Genomic DNA, 19137 nt, shown 5'->3' on the forward strand with positions numbered 1-19137 from the left:
GGATTTGAGGAGGGGTTGAGCCACGTTTCGGGGATGAAGGCAACATCAGGGGAGAGGGTGGTGATGATGTCCCTGTGAGAAAAGGCCTCACACCTTTTGCCTGGTATTTGATGTTGTCTCAAACTTGTTAGTGCCCAAGGCCCCTGCTAATCAGGTTCCCAGGGCCAGATCTCTTTCCCAAAACTGTTGTGATGCCTTGGCACAATTGGCAACACCTTTAGCTCCCACTGTAAGTCCCTAGTAAATGGTACCTAGGTACCCAGGGCCACTCTCAAGGGCCACACACCCAGATACACCCAGCGCTGCCATTGCAGGCCGAGCAATCCTAAAAAGCTAACTTGACAGAGCACACAGCCTGTGTGCCCTGTCCACTATACACTGCATGCAATATAGGTAAGTCACTCTCCTGGCAGGCCTTCTAGCCCTAAGGCAGGGTGCACTATACTTTATGTTTGGGCACAGATGCATGAGCAATATGCTCCTACTATGTCCTTGCCAAACCTGGGACATAGAAAGTGAACAGGACAGCCATTTTAATACATGTGCGGGACACTGTTCAGTATGAGTTTCACAGCTACATGATGGCTGGTCTGAACCCTAGGTAGTTTGGTATCAAACAACTCAGATGTCAGGTTTTGTCCTTGGCTTACCATCTAGGCCAGAAGAAGATGGTGTGCGGCCTCGGGTCTTGCAGGTCCAGCTCTGGCTGAGGTAGGGGCGACCCCTTCTGGTAGACACGGTGCTGTTGACAGTAAAACGCCACTACAGTCCATGCCCTCCAGAAGGAGTCCCAGATGAAAAACCCCATAGGGAAATAACCTCCAGACGGGAACTCCCTAGAAGAAAAGGAGGACAAAAGGAAAAATCAGAATTTTGATGCCAGGAAAAAACGCAGGAAGAACAGGAAAAAACAGGAGCCAAAACTGGATTCCAAAAAGAAGACCAGCTGGAGCGTGACCACCACCGGAGAAGTGTTGCAACGCAAAGAGTAGAGAATTCAATGCCCTTATATACCCCTAGACAGGAAGTGACAAACAGGAAGATGAAAAACGGCCATCTTGGATTGGGAAGGGGTGATAGGACTAGATAGGAAAAAACACCATAGGGAGAAGGGATGCAGGTGCATGCAGGGAACCAGAGAAGAGAAAGGTATGCTGGGAGAAACAGGAAAAAATGGTTTCTCAAGAAGAGAAGAAGGAGAAAGCCAAGGTGTGATTATGAGGAGAGTAGAAGGCCGAGGGGGGGAGTGCCCGAGGGCTTTCACTAATAATCTGTATGCCGTGCAAAAAGCACGGCGAGGACTGAAGCCTAAGTCTGGGCTCCCGTCCCCGCCGCATCAGGGAGGATGGCACGAGGCCGGAAGAAAGGGGCGTGCCGGGCCATGCGGCCTGTAAAATGGACCGCGGCCCCCGCCCGACCCGGCCAGGTGCCGCCGTGGGTCCCCGCGACGCAACATCAGAATGATAAATGCAATCTGGTACAAGCATTGGATTTATTCTAAAATGTACCCGAGGGTCACCTTAGAGTTGCCCCCTGCAAAAGCTAGCTACCCCGGCATGGTTGCTGGCCGATCACAACCAGCCTGCCACCACCAGACAAGATTCTGGAAGCCTGGGGTGAGAGATACTGCTCTCTGGGTCCCAGAAGAAAGCCCTTCCTGAGCAGAGGTGCTGTCACACTCCCCCCCCCCCCAGAAATGTGCACTGCCCTGCTAGTGAGCTTCAAGGGGCTTACCACCCTTGAAACGTGACCCCCAAGGCTGCTGCTAGCAGTAGATGGCCACCCCATTGCAAACCCCCACTTTTGGTGGGAGCAACAGGCTGAAAACACACAAAGGACAGGGGGATTGGTCAGCCCCAGCTGTCACCACCCCTAAGGAGTTGCATGCTAGGTGCTGGAAAACAGCCAATCAGGTGTAGGGAAGTGACCTCTGCCCAAAGGTCACTAGTAGGTACTCCCCTAAATGCCCACTAAATACAGTATTTAGTGGGCATCCCTAGACCAGAGAATCAGATTCCAAGAACATAAGAAGACCAGCAACAAAGAAGATCTAAGGCTCGAGAATTGAAGTCCTGCTGCACTAAGAAGAAGTCACTAAACCCTGCCTGCTGCACCCAGAACTTAACAATCGCCGATGAGGGGTTACTCGGACATCGGATGGAATCTACAAAACCCCAGAGGACCTCCACACTTCTAAAAATCACCAAGGATCTCCCTCCAGAGTGAAGGCATCACTCTCCTGCAACAAAGACCAGAAGACCAGTGAAGTCTACTTCCCTGACCGGCTGCTGACCAGGGAACCGGATGCCACAGCTGGACCAAAACCCATCCAGTGGACTGTGAGGACTAATCTTGCAAGTGTGCCAGTTTGGTGGCACTACGCCCTTCAATGGCCAAACCATGCAATAGCCCTAGGTACTGGTCATTACACATCGGACACCCAGAAGGACAGTCCACTCCAGACTGAAAAAGGACCAGGAGGAAGCCCCAGTCAAGGAACTTCAGAAACCACTAGGACCTCTCACCAGAGTGCCCCTGCTGATCTGCAAGCGACCCTCAACGTGATCTACCTCCTGCTTCCAAGGGCACCTTTGTGCACAGCTCCTGGCTACCCGATTCACTCTGCACCCGGCCGCCCTCTGTCCTGCAGTAAAGATCCAGTTGTGCCCTAAGGGTCTCCCACCCCTTCCAACCTGGACACTTCACCAGACTTACCTTGAAGTCCACCTATGCAGTGCTTTTCCAAGTGGTCCCCCGCAGTGGCTTTGCACCAGTTCTAACGACCTTGTGCAGCAGCTCCCACCAAAACCAGAAGCTACCTGAACTTCTCCAGCTGGTCCACCCGTACCCACCGATGACCTCAACATACCTGCAAAAAGAGACATTGGGAAACGCATTGCCTGATTTTATATGCATTTTAAAATTATTTCTTCACTGATTCCTATGATGTGTAATTACGCACTGAACTGAGACATTTTCTAAACTTTGAAAATTCATAACTCAAAAAGTACTTACCCGATTTTGATGATCTTGGTCTTAAAAAGTTTAAAATCTGAACTATTTTTGTAAATAGGTATTGAGTTATGCTTTTGAGTGTGTGTCTTCATTTATTGGTACTGTGAACACAACAAATGCTTTGCACTTCTCCAAGATTGGCCAAGATTAGCCTAACTGCTCAACCAAACTACCATAAAAATTAGAGCATTAGGCGGTCTAGTTTTTACCTCTGTAAACCAATATGGGGTTGCCCGGACCCTCTACACAGTGGGGCATAGCTATACTTTTTGGTGCAAAACTGAACTAACGCAGTGTTGCACCAAAAAGATTTGCACCGGCTTGCACCATTCTTGAGCGCCAGCCGGGCACCATACTTATGGCATGGTGCAAGCCGGCGCACAGGGTAGACTAGAGTAAAAAAGAATGACGTTAGCTGGGTGGGGGTGGCGGTATGGGAGAAGGGGGTTTTGCACCACAAAATGACGTTAGGCAGGTTAGAGTAAAAAACAAAAAATGACTCTAACGAGCTTAGCGTCATTTTCTGACCCAAACCATCCATACCACATGACTCCTGTCTTATAAAAGACAGGAGTCATGCCCACCACCCCAATGGCCAGCACAGGGGACCAGGGTCCTCTGGGCATGGCCATTGCACCCAGTGCCACGTAGGGGGGCCCATTTCAGGTCCCCCAACTGCACTTTAAAAAAAAAAAAACTTACCTGTACTTACCTATACTTACCTGGGATGGGGTCCCTTATCCTCCGTTGTCCCTCTGGTGAGGGTGGGGGTGTCCCTGGGGCCTGGGAAGGGCACCTGTGGGCTTATTCCATGGTGTTCCACCATGGAAATAGGCCCAAAGGTCCCCTAATGCCTGCCCTGACCCAGGTTTTAAATAATAGTGCAAAGCAAGTTTTGCACCATTATTTGACCCTTCCTCCCCCCTGTGCGTGATTTTAGCACAGGGGATAAGTATGGCACTAAGGCCATAGAGTCTTTTTTTGCACTGGAAAGCCTACCTTGCATCTCATTGACGCAAGCTAGGTTTCAACGTGCAAAAAATGAATTTAACTCCATAACTTTGCCGCTAGACGGTTTTAGCACCAAAGTATAAATATGGAGTTAGTTTTGCACTGAATTTGCATTAAAAAATGACGCAAATTCGTCACAAAACAAGTATAAATATGTCCCAGTGTGTGTTAGAAATGGGGTTTTCTGAGCCAGGCAGAACCCACCCACTCTAGTCACGGCAAGAGAGTTACATGTCCAAGATAACCCCTCCTCACCCCCTTGGTAGCTTGGCACGAGCAGTCAGGCCTAACCCGGAGGCAATGTGTAAAGCATTTGCACAACACACACTAACACCCGTGACGCACTATCCCCATCACAAAGGAAACACAACACCCAGTTATATAAAAATAAACTGTATTGTACACAAAATCATTAGACCAAACATAACATGTCAGTAATAACCTGCTACCCAAGCAGTTGTCAGAACGCTACACTGTTACTCTGCAGGAATCAGCAGTAGTCACATATAACACACAGGTTACTCATTAATCTGCAACATAAGCAGTAGTCAGGAAAGCATTACTAAAGAAATACATTTGCCATAAAACCATCATAAATGTTCATGCCAGGAACATTAGAAAACATATGACAAGTCATGAAAACATATTAGCATAGAATGCCTATAAAAGGGGCATAAGCAAATATATGGCAACTTATAACGAACAGGCTAGTATCACATTCCCAGAGGATTCATAAAGAACATGTGGTCATTCAAAGTGCCTGTTTTTATATGTTGGAGGTGGCCTCCTTGTGAGACCTTCTCCTCGCTCAGACGGCACCCGATGGGGTGCGAGATCCACTGAGCAGCCCATCCGGGCTGCAGCGGTGAACAGGCCAAAGTTGATGCCTGTGGGTGCCCCGGGGTGTTCATCGGAGCATGCTTCGCCCCGGGGGCACTGCTAGGAGCACGCTCGCTCCAGATTTCACTCTGTGGTGCCCCGGGGGCACAGGACACAGCACGCTTTTGATGTGCTTGTGTTTTGTCAACGCCTGGGTCACGGCGGTGATCCCAGCAGACATATTTAACCAGTGCTCTTTAAGGTGCTCAGCATAAAGCAAAAAGTGCTCTCCAGGCACTGCAGCCACTACAGGGAAAATTGTTCTCCGGGCACCATAGTCAATAAAAAGGGAGCGCTCCTCCCATGCTGCATCAGGTGATGGCAGGGGTCAGGGGCCACAGCACCCAGCCCCTGGGGGACACAAAAGATGTATTGCAGGGCAGGAGGGCCCTGCAGCAGGCCAGCACAAAGGGGATGCAGACAGTGGCAGTTCCTCCAAGTGACTAAGGAGGTCACAGGTCAGCACAGCAGCAGCAGTCCAAGGCAGTTCCTGGTGAGTCCCTCCAGCATTTTATGTCCAGTTACAAGTTTTTTTCTTGTTCAGAGTGTCTCCAAATTGTGGGAAAAAATCCCCTGTACTTATACTCAGTTTGTTTTGCAAAGGTTTAACAAAGAGGGGGAGAAGAGATTCCAATCAGTTACAACTGGTTCTGGGAGTGTCCCCTCTCTCCTCTAGCACAGGCTCCAAACACTATTTGGGGGTAAACTAGCCCTTTGTGTGAGGCCAGGGCACAGCCTTTACAGATGCAAGTGTGCCCCGCCTCCCGTTCTCTCAGCCCAGGAAGACCATTCAATATGTAGATGCACCTGTGTGACACCTCCACCCTCCCTGTGTACAGGTTGATTGAAAAGTATACTCAAAGCCCAACCGTCACTCTGCCCAGACGTGGATTGGAGTCAAGCTGCAAAACACCAGAGTCATAAGCACAGAGAAATGCTCACTTTCTAGAAGTGGCATTTCTGTAACTATAATAAAAAATCCACCTACACCAGTAAGCAGATTTTCTCACTACCATTACAACCATACCAAACATGCTTACGCTACTCCTCATAAATCAGACAATACCCCCTAAACATAAGGCAGGGCATTTCCAATGCAATCCTATGAGAAGGCAGCACTCACAGCAGTGTGAAACCAAATAGGCTGTTTGTCAATACCAGGATAGGCCATGCAACCAGGCACATGTCCTGCCTTCCACATACATAGCACCCTGCCTGTAGGGCTAGCTAGTGGTGACTTACATGTAGTAAAAGGGGAGTTCTGGGCCTGGCCAGTAAATTTAGATGCCAGTTCCCTGTGGCAGTAAACTGCACACACAGGCCCTGTGCTAGCAGGCCTGAGACAGGTTTGAAAGGCTACTTCTGTGGCTGGCGCAACTGCGCTGCAGAACCAATAGTAGCATTTAATTTACAGGCCCTGGGTATAGGGATACGACTGTACAAGGGACTTACAGGTAAATTAAATGTGCTAATCAGGTATAAGTCAATAATACCAAGTTTACATGGGAGAGCACATGCACTTTAGCACTTATTAGCAGTGATAAAGTGACCAGAGCCATAACGTCAGCCAAAAAAGGTCAGAAAAATAGGAGAAGGCAAAAAGTTTGGGGAATGACCCTGTAGAAATGGCCAGGTCCAACGGTGTGCCTTGTTTTGCGCACTATATAGAGGGCCAGCCTTCTATATCCCAGATTTCAGTGGCTTGCTTGCAGAGGGATCGGGTATTGAGCAGGATGCATCGGAGTGGTTCCAGGTTGTTTGTGGTCTTGTGGGCGGAAGTGGCACGGGGTCCCGTGTTGGCTGGCAGACCTGTGTTGCATGACAAGTGGCAGTGGCGGCAGGTGAGGGGTCCTTTGGTTGATTTTAGGGAGGACATGTGGCAGCAAATTGTTCCAGTGAGCGGGGTCCGGGACCAGGAGCTCCTTGACGGGGTCCTAATGCAGGGCACGGTCCACGCGTGGACGGTCATGACTTTGGCGCAATGCGCAGGCAGCAAAGCCACACTGCAGCCTCCATTAGGTAGGTCCTGGAAAGAGGACCGGGCGCTGGGTAGCGGGAGGCGGAAAATGGTGGGCAGAGGGAAATGGCAGGAAGAGAGCAGAAGGAGCAGAAAAAATAGCAGATGTGAGAAAAAAGGAGCAGAAAAATGAGCAGAAGAGAGCAAAAAAGGAGCAGAAAAACTAGCAGAAGAGAGGGAAAAAGGAGCAGAAAAACAAGCAGCAGATGGAAAAAAGAGTGGAAAAACAAGCAGAAAAGAGGGAAAAAGAAGCAGAAAAATGAGCAGAAGAGAGGGGGAAAGGAGCAGAGAAACACGCAGAAGGGAGGGAGAAAGGAGCAGAAAAATGAGCAGAAAAGAGTGAAAAATTAGCAGAAAAATTAGCACAAGAGAGGGGAAAAAGGAGCAACACTGCAGCACAAACCAAGGCAACAGAGGGTACTGCAGGCAATTTGGACAGCAGACTGTCATAGGGAGAGCTGGCACTAGGACCCAGAGCCTGTGTTAGAAATGGGGTTTCTGGTTGGCTAGGGTATGCTGCTAAGCCAAGCAGAACCCACCACTCTAGTCAGGGCAAGTCAGTTACACACTAAAGATAACCTGTGCTCACCCTCTGGTAGCTTTGCACAGAGCAGACAGCTTATCATCAGAGGCAATGTGTAAAGCATTTGTCCCACACACTCACACAGCAACAAAATGAACACACCACAAAAGAGACTCCACACCAGATTACATAAAAATATATATAGTATATTGTACACAAACCAGACAAAAATGACATGGATCATTAACAGTTTGCATCCAATGCAATTACTCAGATAGTACTTGTTATGCTGGACAATGCAAGGCAAAAACAACATATATCAGCAAAAACAGTAAAGAAACATAAGCATAGGAACACCTAGACTCCTACTAGCAGGGTTACAGTAATTTCTATGGGCCTAACTGAAACGAGTGCATAGTAAGCAAAGAGTAGGGTGCAAGAGCACTTGCGCGCCTATTCGATGTGATATAGGAAGCTACAGGTTTCCTGAATGCAGCCAGTTTCTAGTGGCAATCAGGGGCCTCCGTTGAGGATTCACCCCTGTCACAACTGATCAAGTGCTCCCTCGGAATGTCCTCAAAGGGAGGGGGTTCACCCACACTTCAGGATTGTATGGGGTGTCCTTGCTTGGTCCCCCACAGCCAATATAGCAAGGATGCAGCTGCCCAACACAGCTGTCAATGAGGGAGGGCAGGAAGGCTTCACCAGGACCTGATCTTCTGCTGTGCGCCTTCACAAACAGGCTGTTGCAGCACCTTTGGCAAAAGAGCTGCCAGCAAGGAAGCGAGGGACGGCAGTACTTCCCCTGCCTCACAGTACCTTCTGCCTGACAAGTGGAGCCCAATGTCGCTGGGAAGAGCCTCTGACACGGCCCTCAGAGTGGTGTCCTCTCCTCAGCAGCACAGCTCACCAGCCCAGTTCGCCACATCCCTCATGGTGGTTAGGCTTCGCTAGGGGGGGTGTTTCCAACAGACGGACAGCATTGGTAGAGGTAGAAGTGTGCCTCAGAACACACCGCTCCCAAACAGATTGTCTGTCGCAGTCCCCTTTCTGGGGTACTGCACTAGAGAAAACCACACACCAGTCCTGGTGCAGCACTTGGCTATTGTTACACAGGGCACTCACCCTGCCCAATGCAAAGCACCTGATTTGTCCCAAAACCAACAGAAGTGCTGCTCCCCGGGCACTCTTCACGGGGTGGCAACACTGACCATCCGACAGGTGTATAGAACAGAATGCTCACACATGTGGGATGGCACAAAGGAGTGAGATTAGCACCACGTTCACTCCTCAACAGGGCCAGCAGCAATAAGGCACGCTCCCATGTAGCGGAGCACATACATTTGCAGTAAAGTGTGATGCTTGAGTTTTAGGCGGCTCGCGAGGTCTTTGATGGCCCTGGGACATCGAGGAGAACAGGGGGAAAGCCAAGAAGCCCTTGGAGAACACTTGCGGTGCAAGCAGGGAGCGGGCATCAGGTCAGCACATTAAGGTAGATTTGCAAAGTGATAGCCCGTCCCACAGCTCAGCAATCAGCAGGTAGCAGGCCAACACAATAAAGCAGTTAGTCCAATGGTGGTCTCTCTTGGCAGCATAGCAGTCTTCTGGCGATGTGCAGATTGTAGAGCCAGCAGCTTCTGGTTACAAGTCCCACGGAGTGTCTAAAAATATGGGGTCAAAGCCCAAGTACTTATACTCAAAAATGTCTTTGATGAAGGGGTGACTTCAAAAGAACCCTTAGAAGTGTTCAATGATTCCTTCAGCCCAGTCCTGGCTCCAGACAATCAGTAGGGAGTAAACCAGACCTTTGTGTCAGGGCAGGACACAACCTATACAAATGCTATGTATAAACCACCTCTCCCTCTCCCAGCCCAGGAAGACTATCGGTATGCAGATGAATGCAGATGTATCCCCTGTCACACCCAGCCCTTTCTGTGTTGTGGCTGTCTACAGAGTATGCACAAAGTGTAGCTGTCACCCAGGCCAGACATGTATTGGAGACAGGCTGCAAAGCACACAGAGTTCTAAGCACAGAGAAATGCCCACTTTCTAAAAGTGGCATTTCTAAAAAAGTAATGTAAAATCCAACTACAGCAGTAAGTATAATTTATCACCACTATTCTAAACATACCAAACATGACTAAGCTACTCCTTTCTAATCAGGAATTACCACTTAAAATGGTATAAGGAACTTCCAAATGCTCACCTATAAGAGGAGCAGGCCTCGCAGTAGTGAAAAACAAAAGAGGCTGTTTGGCACTATGAGGACATGTAAAACATAAAAGTACATGTCCTGCCTTTCACTTACACAGCATCCTGCCCACAGGGGTACCTATGGCCCACTTTAGGGTTGACCTAGGTGTAATAAAAGGGGAGTTGAAGGCTTGGCAAGTAGTTTTAACTGCGAAGTCGAAGTGGCAGTAAACTGCACACACAGGCACTGCAGTGGCAGGCATGAGATAGGTTTGAAAGGCTATTTGTGTGGGTGGCACAATCAGTGCTGCAGGCCCTCTAGTATCATTTGATTTACAGGCCCTGGGTATATAGTATGCCACTTTACAAGGGACTTACAGTAAATTAAATATACCGAACAGGTGTAAACCAATTATACCATGCTTAGAGAAGAGAGTACATGCACTTTAGCACTGGTTAGCAGTAGTAAGGTGCCCAGAGTCCTAAAGCCAACAAAACAACAGAAAAATAGGAAAAGGGAGGCAAAACGTTTAGGTTACCCTACAAAAAGGGCCAGGTCCAACACCCCCCCACCTAAAGCAAGGGCACACTAATCAATAGCATGATGAGCTTTCCTGCTTAGGGCAGTAGAACATGGACCCTGGCCCGCTACTGCAGAAACACATGCCAATGCCAGTTCTGGGTCTGTCTGGACCCAGTTGGGTCCCTCTATCCATACTCTTAGGGCCCACTAAGCTAACACATGGGCAATCCTTCTCCTCATCTGTGGACCCCATCTGTGAAGCGCCTAACCTTAATTTACTCACAGATGCATCCCAATAGGCAGACAGTACCACCATGGCCAACAACGTTATGAGGTCCATTCCACCCCTTGGGCCTTGTGTTTGTCCCCAACCCAAGGAAAACTCTGTTCATAAGGGCGGCAACCAACAGAGGCCACTGACAGCTATCAGTGTCAAGATCCAGGCTCCAGGCCATCCAGGGGTCTCTGTCCTCTGTGGCTTCTCAAAGTGGGGGCTGTAGACCCAGGTGCTTCGCATCTTTTCTCCATTCCACCTCCTGCCAGTTCAGTGGTGGTATCCTAAGACTAGTCCTCCAGCCCATGGGCTGGACAGGAGTCAGGGGTGAGTCCTTCCTTCCCCTGCCCCTCCTTATGGGGTCCCGTACCCTCCTTTTCGGAGTGGTACCACCAGAATCCAGAACTGTCAGGGATCTTGTGGCAGCTGTCCTGCTCAGTTCTCTTCTCTTACAAGGGTTGCTATCTTGCAACTGGTCATCCAACTCAGGGTCTGTACTCTCAGGCTGAACAGGGTTTAGGGGCAAGTCCTTCCTATACCTACCTCTCCTTCTTGGCTTCTGCACCCGCCTTTTCACAATGGTGCTGTCAGAAACTAGAACTAGGTGAAGGCTTGCATCAGCCGCCACCCCAAGTTCACCTGACACTATGGGGTCCACCTCAGTGAATGGTCTCCTGGTACAGACTAGACTCCCCTCCTGGGGCCCTCTTGTGGTACTCTCCAGGCTCTGAGACTGGAAATAGGGCCCCCTGGTACCTTGTCCACCCCCACCTCCCCTCCTAGTATGAGAAGGGACACGAGACCCTCTACACACCCCACTACACTGGGAACTGTCTGGGCTACTGTGAAACTTACCCGCCCTCGTGTGGTCAGACTCCCTTTAGGATCACTCCCAATTGCCTTTCCTACTGTCTCATACTCACCCAGAGGTCTGCCTCCTTTGCAAGTTGCCTGCAGTCAGAGACCTTACACTCCAACAGATGTTGGCGTAACCCTGGAAAACAAAAATGGAATATGTGGTCTCTGGCAATCTGATTTTTTTCAGCCCTTCAAAATTATTTACTGTGCTACCCTTCACTCAACCATCCAGTGCTCTGCCAAAATACTCCACAAATTGCACCCAAGACTGTTGAGACCGTTTCCAGCTGCCCATGAACCTCAACCTATACTCTTCAGAGGTGAATCCATACTTCTTAAGCAGGGCTTCCTTCATGGAGGTGTTCATCTGCCTGTCACTCCCTTCTAGGGCCAGTAGGGCATACCTCCCACCACCAGGAATGTGACTCCACATGACAGTTCCCCAATCATCCTCAGGGATCCTGTGCACTTTTCGAGCTTTCTCATACTCCTGAAACCACAGATGTATGTCATCCCCCTCCTTGAAGCTAGGCACCAAGTCTGTGGGTATGTGAATGGTATTTTCAACACTGGACTCACTAACTTTGCTGCCACCACTGGACATTACTTGCAGGGCTTGTAAGTCCAGAATTCTCAAACTACACTCATAGGCCAATTTCCTTCCTTCACGAGCAAGTTTTTTTTCCTCCACCATCCTCTCCTCAGCTAGGGCTCGTTCAGCCTCTGCCCTCTCCTCCACACCCAGCTGGGACAGCTGCAACCTCAGGTCCCTCTCAGCCTGTCTATCCTTGAGCTCCTCAGGGGACAGGGTGTGGGAGGTGACACTGCTCCTGGCATTAGACCCATCAAGAGAATCCCAATATATGGGGTCCTCTTTCTCTACTGGTAGCACCCCCCTGTCATTGTGTCCCTTCTCTTCAAATTCCTCAGGGCCACTGCCCTCTTAGGGTGCTGATTTGGAACCCTCTTTCTCAGAGTCCTCTCTGATCTCAGGGTCCTCCTGAGGGTCTTCCTCAAAATCACCACCAGCCCTGGGTTTATGGTAGGCCACTTTACAAGGGTCTTACAAGTAAATCAAATATGCCAAACAGGTGTAAGCCAATTATACCATGTTTAGAGGCGAGAGAGGACATGCACTGGTCAGATGTGGTAAAGTGCCCAGAGTCTTAAAGCCAACAACGAGAAGGTCAGAGAAATAGGAGGAGGAAGGCAAAATGTTTGGGGTAACCCTGCAAAAAGGGCCAGGTCCAACAGCTTATCTTTCTGCCCTACACATGCTTTTACACGTCTGCACTTTTAGATATGAAGCCATCCATGCGAGCCACGAGAAGTGTCATTAAAGGAAAAAAGGAACAGTTGGAGAACCCTTAAGGAGGGACCACTGGAATTATGCAGAAGGGGAGGACCAAAATATGCGGCAGGGTTGACTAAATTATGTGAGAAGAAAATACAAATTATGCATCAGAATGGGGCATATTTTGTGGTAGTATTATCTCATTATTTTGGCGTTTTCCACATGTTAACACTATCTGAGCAAAGATTTTAGCTCATGAGTACTATATATAGCAATACACAGCAGAAAGGGAACCAGTCGACATTTGTAAATGGTTTTCCACTGCACAGCAAGATGTGCCGCAAGTTTTTTGTAACTTTTGATCCGTTTGATCTAGAAATATTTAGTTTGTTAAAATCAGCAGATTATGCAGATATTGGTGAATTATGTGGCAATAGCAGAAAATCCATAATTATGAGGAAAATGCCGCAGCTGCAAAATCGCATGAACGTAGTGCCACTGTACTATCATAATGGTATGAAAATGATGACAAAGTAGAGCTTGTCTCTTAAGTTTCGATTTAGTATTAATTCTCTGTTTCAATTCCTAAGAGGATACATGTTAATTCGTGTCATCCAAATTAGTGTTTTTCCGCAAATCTTAAAGCGTTGTCACTCAAAGTAAAAGAAAATGCTAATAATAACCACAAGAGCCGACATCATCAATTTACAAGAAGGAAACAGGCATGAGAAAGAGGATGCAATTATTTTTAGGGGGAAACTTTGATTATTTATGATTGTGGTCCAGAGGAATCCGCAGAAGCGTCGGGTCAGAGCTGCTCCGCTCCAGCTGCTGCCAAGGAGGAGCCGGCTCCAGGTGCAAGGTAAGTTAGAAGTAAGTACAGTGAATTAACCTGATATAGACCAATCTGATTGAAAATATAAATATATTAATGTGTAAGTGTTTGTGTGTGTGTGAGTGAATGTGTATGCGCGTATATGTGTGTGTGGTGTGTGTGCGTGTGTGTGTGCGTCTATATATGTGTGTGTGTGTAAGTGTTTGTGTGTGTATATGTGTTTGTGCATGTGGGTGTGTATGTGTGTGTGTGTGTGTGTGTGTGTGCATGTGTGTATGTGTGTGTGTGTGCATGGGTATGTAAGTGTGTTTGTGTGTGTATGTGTGTGTGTGTGTGTGTGTGTGTGTGTATGTGCGTATATGTGTGGATGTGTGTGTGTGTGCATCTGTATATGTGTGTGTGTATGTGTGTGTGTCAGTGTTTGTGCATGTGGGTGTGTATGTGTGTGTGTGCGTGCATGTCTGTATGTGTGTGTGTGTGCATGTGTATGTAAGTGGGTTTGTGTGTATATGTGTGTGTGTGCATGTGTGTGTGTGGTTTTGTGTGTGTATGTGTGGATGTGTGTGTGTGTATTAACCTGATATATACCAATCTGATTGAAAATATAAATATATTAATATGTGTGTTTGTGTGTGTGGGTGTTTGTGTGTGTGCATGTGGGTGTGAAGGTGTGTGTGTGCATTTGTGTATGTGTGTGTGCATGTGTATGTGTGTGTAAGTGTGTTTGTGTGTATGTTTGTGTGTGTGTGCATGTGTGTGTGTGTTTGTGTGTATTAACTTCATATATACCAATCTGATTGAAAATAAAAATATATTAATATGTGTGTGTGTTTGTGTGTGTGTAAGTGTGAGTGTATGTGTATGCGTGTATGTGTGTGTATTTGTGTGTGGTGTGTGTGTGCGTCTGTATATGTGTTTGTGTATGTGTGTGTGTGCATGTGTGTGTGTGTGTGTGTGCATGTGTGTGTAAGTGTGTTTGTGTGTATGTGTGTGTGTGCGTGCATGTGTGTGTGTGTGTGCATGCATATATGTGTGTATGTGTGTGTGTGTGCATGTGTGTATGTGTGTGTATGTGTGTGTGTGTGTGTGTGTGTGTGTGTGCATGTGTATGTAAGTGTGTGCGTGCATGTATGTGTGTGTGTGTGTGGGTGTGTGTATGTGTGGGTGTAGTTCCCTGTAACTTTACTCAATCAGGCCAGTTATGTATTAATTAATTAATTAATAAAAAGGTGTTAAAGATCAGAAGATGGACGAGCACAGAGTTTGAGGCAGACAAGGCTCTAGGGTTTTGTGTCTGGGGGTTCATGAATGTTCTATGTAGGACACAATTGGTTATGCATCCAGGCGGGTGAAATAAGATCACAGAAGACCCTTTTAGGGTTCCATAAGGCTCTATGGTGAACTATATTCAAAGCAGAAGCTACAAAAGGTAGTTAGACTCGTACTAGTTAGGCCACTAAACACTGCCATGAAAGTCAGAACTGCACACTACTGTACTTTTACATTCAAAAAGAAACCAAGAAAGAGTATTCTACTCTTTGAAGTGTAGGGGGACTGTGGGAAGCAATTATGCCGAATCCTATAATCCATTGGACAACACTCTATGCACCCTTTGATCCCTGCTTACCTGTGCTGCCCCTCAATCACTGCTCACCTCTGCAACCCATCGATCACTGCTCATCTGTGCTGCCCCTCAATCACTGCTAACCTCTCCAACCCATCGATCCCTGCTCACCTCTGCAACCCCTCGATCCCTGCTCACCTCTGCAGCCCCTCGATCCCTGCTCACCTGTGCTGCCCCTCAATCACTGCTCACCTCTGCAGCCCCTCGATCCCTGCTCACCTCTGCAACCCATCGATCACTGCTCATCTGTGCTGCCCCTCAATCACTGCTAACCTCTCCAACCCATCGATCCCTGCTCACCTCTCCAACCCATCGATCCCTGCTCACCTCTGCAACCCCTCGATCCCTGCTCACCTCTGCAGCCCCTCGATCCCTGCTCACCTCTGCACCCCATCGATCACTGCTCACCTCTGCAACCCCTCGATCCCTGCTCACCTCTGCAACCCATCGATCCCTGCTCACCTGTGCTGCCCCTCAATCACTGCTCACCTCTGCAGCCCCTCGATCCCTGCTCAACTCTGCAGCCCCTCGATCACTGCTCACCTCTGCAACCCCTCGATCCCTGCTCACCTCTGTAGCCCCTCGATCCCTGCTCACCTCTGCAGCCCTCGATCATTGCTCACCTCTGCAACCCATCGATCCCTGCTCACCTGTGCTGCCCCTCAATCACTGCTCACCTCTGCAGCCCCTCGATCTCTGCTCACCTCTGCAACCCCTCGATCCCTGCTCACCTCTGCAACCCATCGATCCCTGCTCACCTCTGCAACCCATCGATCACTGCTCACCTCTGCAACCCCTCGATCCCTGCTCACCTATGCAACCCATCGATCCCTGCTCACCTCTGCAACCCATCGATCCCTGCTCACCTGTGCTGCCCCTCAATCACTGCTCACCTTTGCAGCCCCTCGATCCCTGCTCAACTCTGCAGCCCCTCGATCACTGCTCAACGCTGCAACCCGTCGATCACTGCTCACCTCTGCAACCCCTCCTCCCTGCTCACCTCTGCAGCCCCTCGATCCCTGCTCACCTCTGCAGCCCTCGATCACTGCTCACCTCTGCAACCCCTCGATCCCTGCTCACGTCTGCAACCCATCGATCCCTGCTCACCTGTGCTGCCCCTCGATCACTGCTCACCTCTGCAGCCCCTCGATCTCTGCTCACCTCTGCAACCCCTTGATCCCTGCTCACCTCTGCAACCCATCGATCCCTGCTCACCTCTGCAACCCATCGATCCCTGCTCACCTGTGCTGCCCCTCAATCACTGCTCACCTCTGCAGCCCCTCGATCCCTGCTCACCTCTGCAGCCCCTCGATCACTGCTCACCGCTGCAACCCGTCGATCCCTGCTCACCTCTGCAACCCCTCGATCCCTGCTCACCTCTGCAGCCCCTCGATCCCTGCTCACCTCTGCAACCCCTCGATCCTTGCTCACCTCTGCAACCCATCGATCCCTGCTCACCTGTGCTGCCCCTCAATCACTGCTCACCTCTGCAGCCCCTCGATCTCTGCTCACCTCTGCAGCCCCTCGATCTCTGCTCACCTCTGCAGCCCCTAGATCCCTTCTCACCTCTGCAGCCCCTCGATCCCTGCTCACCTCTGCAGCCTCTCGATCCCTGCTCACCTCTGCAGCCCCTCGATCTCTGCTCACCTCTGCAGCCCCTCGATCCCTGCTCACCTCTGCAGCCCCTCGATCCCTGCTCACCTCTGCAGCCCCTCGATCCCTGCTCCCCTCTGCACCCTTCGATCCCTGCTCATAACTGCAGCTCTTAGATCAGTGCACCCCTCTGCAGCCCTCGATCCATGCTCACTTCTGCACCCCATTAATCCCTGCTCAAATCTGCAGCACCTAAATCCTTGCACACCTGTGCAGCCCCCTCCATCCCTGCTCACCTCTGCAACCCGTCGATCCCTGCTCACCTCTGCAGCCCCTCAATCCTTGCTCACTATACCCGACTGAAAGCATTTGTACTCAACTATTTACAAGATAACACATTTATTAGGGGGTGAAGCTGTGCTCCTGCACCTGCTTCCCAGCTCCTCGCAGGACTGTAGTAATGGCCCAGGCTGATCGCTCGCTAAGTGAACAGCAGGCACAGGTGCAGTTTAACTCCGCGCCCCGGAACTGCAGCGTGGGTGTGGTTTGCTTCTTCATATTAACTCATTCTGACCTCTAACGCGAGGTCAGGGCGTGCATGAATGCGTCACAGCGCGGAGGCATGGCCTCACCTGTGCTACATTCCTCCAAAGCTTTCAGTAAAGATAGCATGGCACAATTCAAGCATTATGTGGGATAACCCACCTGGGCTCTGTGGGCAAGTCATGTGATGGCAGCACTGGCCTTCCAGGTTCCTCTCACACAAGTAGTCCTTAAGGGCCATATTTATAGGCCCCTAGCGCCAAAGGAGCGTCACTTTTAGTGACGCTCCTGTAGCGCCAAGCACAACGCAGTATTTACAAGGTGGCGTTAAGCCACTTTTTGTGGCTTACCGCCACCCTGTAAATATGACCCCTTACCACACAGCACTGTGCGTGGAAGGGGCGTGCAATGGGTGTTGCTATGGGCGTGCCACTGAAACACCCATTGCATTTTGACGCTGCCTCAGATTTATGAAATCTTGTAAACCTGAGGCAGCGCCAAAATCTAACGCCACCCCCAGGAATACTTTTCTTCCTTATCATTTTTTGCTTTTCCTATGTGTGCAGCATTGTGCCGCACGAATAGAAAAAGCAAAATACCAGAAATGATTGTTTATGTGCAGGAAGGTGTCCTTTCCTGTACATAAACAATCATTTGAAAACTATGCTTTGTTTTTTCTCTGTACTGCATTGTGCAGCACACACAAAAGTGCCAAAGCGCTATTAGTGATTGTTTATGTGCACGAAGGGACACCTTCCCGCACATAAACAATCGCACCCCTCAACACAGACATCCTTGCACGATGGTGCAAGGATGCCTGCCTTGGCGCTGGCAGCTAAATTTAGAGCCAGCGCAGGGGGAAACGCCGGGGTGTGCCGTATTCCCTTAAATACAGCACATCCCTGCATTTCTAAAGTGATGCATCGCGGCACTGGCAATTTTAGTGCAGCACCGTGCTGCACCACTTTTCTTAAAATCTGGCACTAAAGCCCTCATTACAACCCTGGCGGTCGGCGGAGAAGCGGTGGTCTTACCGCCAACAGGCTGGCGGTAAAAAGTTTGGAATTATGACCATGGCGGTTACCGCCATGGTCATCCACCACTTCTCCGATCCGACCGCTGGGCTGGAGACCTGGGTCTCCAGCCCGGCGGTCGTCACAATATCGCCGGCGGTATCATGACCTGGCTGACCGCCATGGATTTCATGGGGTTTGGAACCGCCATGAAATCCATGGTGGTGAGCACTATCAGTGCCAGGGAATTCCTTCCTTGGCACTGATAGGGGTCTCCCCCACCTCCCATCCCCACCCCGAGTCCTTCCCCTACACCCCCCACGACCCCTGCCACCCCCAAAGGTGGCAGGACCCCCCTCCCCACCCTTACCCCCAACATTACATTACACATTCACACCCGACACGCACGCAGGCATCAACAACACACATACCAGCACACACACCAACATACATGCCTACAGCCACACACACAGTCATACGCACACACCCACATTCAGACATACACGCACACATCCATACAGACATACATACAGACACGCACTCATTTCCAAACACACAACACCCCCGCATGCATACACGCACTCACACACCCCCTCTACATACACACACGCACCCCCCCATGCACGCACACAACACACAACACACAACACCCCCCCACCCCCCTCCCCTAACGGACGATCAACTTACCTGGTCCGTTGATCCTCCGGGAGGGGACGGAATCCATGGGGGCTGCTCCACCGCCACCACACCGTCAACAGAACACAGCCACGCCGAATCACAGAACGTGATTCGGTGGGCGGTGTTCTGTTGACGTGGCGGTGGAGGTGGAGCAACCTCCACTTCCCCGCCGACCGCCAGTATGGCTGCTGGCGGCTCTCCGTCCGGAAAAGGACGAAGGGCTGCCAGCAGTCATAATACGCCGAGCGGAAAACCGCCACCACT

General features: G+C 49.9%; 1 protein-coding gene across 2 annotated transcripts in view; it reads left to right on the forward strand.

The window, feature by feature from the left end:
• The first annotated feature begins 13342 nt into the window (after positions 1 to 13342).
• Positions 13343 to 19137, forward strand: part of SIGLEC1 (sialic acid binding Ig like lectin 1) — a 278498-nt gene continuing 272703 nt past the window's right edge. Inside the window, exon 1 of one of the 2 annotated variants that reach the window (XM_069205241.1) lies at positions 13343 to 13449. The gene's annotated coding sequence lies outside the window, so the exon portion shown is untranslated. The remainder of the gene's footprint in view (positions 13450 to 19137) is intronic. The other variant, XM_069205252.1, reaches the window with a different exon arrangement.

The sequence above is a fragment of the Pleurodeles waltl genome, chromosome 1_2 (genome assembly GCF_031143425.1).
Source record: "Pleurodeles waltl isolate 20211129_DDA chromosome 1_2, aPleWal1.hap1.20221129, whole genome shotgun sequence".
NCBI classification, from domain to species: Eukaryota; Metazoa; Chordata; class Amphibia; order Caudata; family Salamandridae; genus Pleurodeles; species Pleurodeles waltl.